Source organism: Lactuca saligna, chromosome 3, assembly GCF_052625555.1.
Source record: "Lactuca saligna cultivar CGN05327 chromosome 3, ASM5262555v1, whole genome shotgun sequence".
NCBI classification, from domain to species: Eukaryota; Viridiplantae; Streptophyta; class Magnoliopsida; order Asterales; family Asteraceae; genus Lactuca; species Lactuca saligna.
In genome coordinates this window covers 79,002,929-79,007,533 of record NC_136419.1, presented here as the reverse complement: position 1 = coordinate 79,007,533, position 4,605 = coordinate 79,002,929, and the positions used below count along the sequence as shown (strand labels likewise).

Here is a 4,605-nt window from a genome sequence, read left to right as displayed (position 1 = left end):
ATTGTAACATTATGATGATGAGTTATTTTAAATTTTAAGCCTAAGTATCAGTATTTCTTTTATTTTATCCCTTGTGCATGAGAAAGCTTTCAAAATGGCCCATAGTGGCATTTTGTAATTTTATCGCAGACTCATGTACGCTGGGCATACCTAGCGTATGTGGGGCATACGTGTGTGATCCACAAACCCTAATTTTTAGGGTTTCGACCGTATATAAACATCAGTAACTTCAAGTGATCACTCCCTCACCAACCTCCAACCTTTATTTCGTCCTTTGCGACCCTAATCCCTTGTGTCATACCCCCGGTCGAGGCGGCAGAACACGCTAGGATGTGCGACTATGTTCATGGATCACCGGTAAATTAAATATATAGCATAAGTACAACAATAAGTAAAATAGCATTTGTGTTCCATTTTGATATTTAAATACAAGGTTTTAACAAATAATAATAATGCATGGATTGACTTAACATATATGCATATAATACAACATCAAGTAAACTAGGTCATCTGTCATCCAATCTGTCTTAAATGTATATTTAGTGATTTTCTGAGATTACATGTAGTTTTGAGGGTCAACACGAGGTTCGTGAGTGTTTACAGATTTTCTGCTAACATCAGTAATACTTTTAATAAGTCTAAAATGTATTTTCTTTGTATGTATAATAATAGTTAAAACATTGTTTGCAAGGAGTCTTTAAAAGCCAAAATGTATCTTTGTATAAGTAAATCCACACTTAAAAAATCATGGTTGTAAAGAATCTTTCAATATCCTTGAAAACCAAGTTGTACTGTTACATAAGTAATTCCATACTTAAAATAGTTTTTAAAACAATCAAAACCATGGTTGTAGTGAGTGATATATATATATATATATATATATATATATATATATATATATATATATATATATATAAAAGGGGTCGTAAGCACTCAACCATGGTTGTATAAACAAAATATTTAGACACATGTATTCCCCCCCCACCCCCCCTTCTAAAAGTAATTAAAATATTAAAAATGGGTCGTAAGCACTCACCCATGAAGCGTGAGTTCTAACCATTCGAATTCGTTTGTTTTGAGAAGCTTGACGTGAGAAACCGCAAATCTATAAATCTTGAATCTTTGGAATACTTTCGGGTCCATTTCGTAACGAATTTAAAACATAGGGGTTTTTTTTGTAACTTCACTAAACTATAGGGGATTTTTGGTAATTTAATTGAATGAATAGGACTGTTTTGGTTGATAATTATCAAAGTATGGGTTGTTTTTGAATAAATGGGACCATTATTTGGGAATTTTTGGTAATTTAATTGAATGAATAGGACTGTTTTGGTTGATAATTATCAAAGTATGGGTTGTTTTTGAATAAATGGGACCATTATTTGGGTATTGGGACTGATTTTGATTAACTTAATCAAGGGAGGGGTGATTTTGTTCATTTTAAAAAAAGGTTGGAGTCTTTTGACCTTTGACTTGGTCAAAATCAGAAACACGTTTTTAGGTCGTGTTTCGTGTTCAGTCGATCAAAAGGGGGTGCAAGAATCGAGTGATCAAGTAGAGAACGGAGGTGTCTTGGTGGTGGTAATCGATCGGAATAAGTGAGCATATCCGGTGTTTGGCCGAACCAAAGGAAGGTAGGCACGAGGCAGCGAGATTTTTCTCTTTCTCGTCCGAATGGGAGGTACGAAGAGAGGAGGAGCGATCGGCGACGAATGGGTTTGTCTTCGGGGTTTGATGTGGCCGAAGTGATGAAGAAAATGGTGGAGTGTCGCGAGCAGCATCTGCGAAGGAGTCTGGATCCTCGGTGGGTTCAACGATGATCGGGGGTTGAAGAGGAGGCACCTTCGGTGCTTGGCTGGACCGAAGAGAAGAAGAAAAAGAGAATCGAAGCAGCGGGATGTGTGGTATGCCATTGGTTTTGGATGACAAAGCCCCGACAATGGTCTGTTCGGTGATCGGGAAAGGCAGCAGCGATCAACAAGTAAGGGTTCCTTTTTTTGTGATTTGGAATCAATGTAGGATAAAGATAGATGTTTGGATTTGTTTTTGATAGAAATTGACAGGCTTGTTGTTGTTCGACAAGGGAAAGCAGGAAAACAGATGAGGAAAGGGGTGTTTGAGTGGTGCTTGTCATCGAGGGAGAGGGAGAGGGAGAGGGAGAACGGGGCTGCCTCTTCTTGACTTTCACAGGTAAAACTCCTAACTTGTGGTGTGTGTTCTTGGCTGAAACAACAAAAAATTAGAGGATAATAGTATAACCGATTCCTCATAAATCAGATGGGTGTTGACGTGTTTTTTATTTGGAGCTTTATTGACAGGGAAGTGAAGGAGAAGAAGGGTGGAATGTTAGATTGAGGGTAGAGTGCGGAAGAGGGTAAACATGATTGAAGCACCACTTGGGATGATCTTTATGTGATTGTAATTGTAAAGATTGAGTGATCTTGATAGATTTAGGATCATATTTGGGTTTTAAGATTTGTATAACATATACTCACACACGTATAAATACTTTTATGATTTTGGGGAAGATTTTGATCGTATAAATATATGAGAGATAGAATATGTGTAGCATTGGTTATACTAAAATGTGAAGGAAAATAATATATTTTGATTTGTTTTCTTTATATATATTTGGTTATTTGTATATGGGTATTTGTTTAAGACTTTTGAAAATCATCATACATAAAATGTATATAGACATAAAATAGTTTGAGACATTTGCAAGTAATGTACTAATTTATGATGTTGTGGTCCTTTATGGTTCTCTTTGTTACATACATCTATATATGTATATACATCAGTATTTTTATTATTTAACATATATATTGTGATTCTATGATGTCTATTTGACAATGTGTTGTATATTTATAAAAGAAACTATACCAAAACACTTTATAACTGATTGTAAATTGTGGTCCTTTATGGTTCTCTTTGTTACATACATCTATATATGTATAGACATCATTGTAAATTGTGGTCCTTTATGGTTCTCTTTGTTACATACATCTATATATGTATAGACATTAGTATTTTTATTATTTAACATATATATTGTGATTCTATGATGTCTATTTGACAATATGTTGTATATTTATAAAAGAAACTATACCGAAACACTTTATAACTGATTGTAAATTGTGTTCCATACACACACACACACACACACACACACACACACACACACACATATATATATATATATATATATATATATATAGAGAGAGAGAGAGAGAGAGAGAGAGATGGAGATAGGTTCAAATGTTTTTGACAACTATTGTGTGCCTGTATGCAACAATAAGAATTCAGGAAATAATTAATTATTAAATAAATCATTTAAGAGTATTATAGTAATCTTGGCATATTTAAATATGGTAGATAATTAATATGTTCTTTATTATTCCTTTAAATATGGGATGTAGCCAAAATCTGTTGATAAAAACCCTAGCCGATCACGTCAACAGCGATTTATCCCCCCTCTCGTTTTCCCAGCATTGGTCCCTGCTATTTAGCGAGGTTTCGGAGGTTTTGGGCTACCGTAGAAGGGGAGATGTGCTAGAGGTTCGATCAGAGGGCAGGAGGGGTTCCGATGGGGAAAAGAAATCAACGACGAAGTCGAATCTTCATAGGCCTTGATCGATGGGAACAGAAGAGAAAGAAAGCGAGGGGAGGAGGTATCGATCTCCGATGAGTGACTAGACCGAAGAACAAAGGAAGAAGCAGCGGGGTGGGGCTGTTGCTCCGATCGAAATTGGTCAGGAGGTGGAGAGGATGTGGTGGTGGTCGCTGATTCTTCTTCTCTGGTGAAATATAGGTATTTTTTAATTCATGTCTTCCGATTATGGTTTTGGTTAATTAGTTATACGTTGATAATAAATTATGCTAGAATTTTGCTGTTTTATTTTGATAAAATTTTAATATTTTATATGTTGATAATGTATTCTAACAGAATTTTACTGTTGCATTCTAACAGAATTTGTGATAGGAATGACTTGAAGAACTGATGGGAAATGTTTGAAGAATGAATTAAAGAATGATCACACTCAATGTTTAAGAATGTTGTTATTTTTTAAGAATTACACTTGTTATTCTTTCAGAATGTTGTTATTATTCAAAAAATCACAATTAATTGTTTGGTATATTATTAGTTCAAGAATCTATTTTGTGTATTCTTTTTCAAAATGTATTTAGTAGTTTATGATTGACATTATGTTATTCTAACAGAATATGTTATAATGTAGTTATTTTTCAACATCGGATTCCAGAACTTTGTTATTATTCAATAATATTATAATAGAATAAAATTCTAAAAGAGCATCATTCTAACTAAAAAAATATTCTGACAGAATAAATCGGTTATTTTTACAAACTATGTTACAATTAAAATTGAATTAATTAAAAAAATCATATTTTTAAAATTAAGAGAATTAATTATCTATAAATATCTGAAAATTTCCTTTTATAATTGTAGTTAATTGTCCAAAATACTCTTTTGCTAAAATTTGTGTGATTATATGGTACATGCTATTCCATTGTAATATCATACACTCTCAAATCATGTCCATTGATGAATTCCATCCGTTGGTCCAGATTTGTGTGTTCTGGCAC

At 33.7% G+C, this 4,605-nt stretch overlaps 1 long non-coding RNA gene across 1 annotated transcript; it reads left to right on the top strand.

The window, feature by feature from the left end:
- The first annotated feature begins 1,546 nt into the window (after positions 1 to 1,546).
- Positions 1,547 to 2,587, top strand: LOC145033805 (uncharacterized). Its single transcript, XR_013677717.1, has 3 exons — positions 1,547 to 1,981; positions 2,084 to 2,190; positions 2,319 to 2,587. It is a non-coding gene; the product is annotated as an uncharacterized LOC145033805 (long non-coding RNA).
- Positions 2,588 to 4,605: the final 2,018 nt, after the last annotated feature.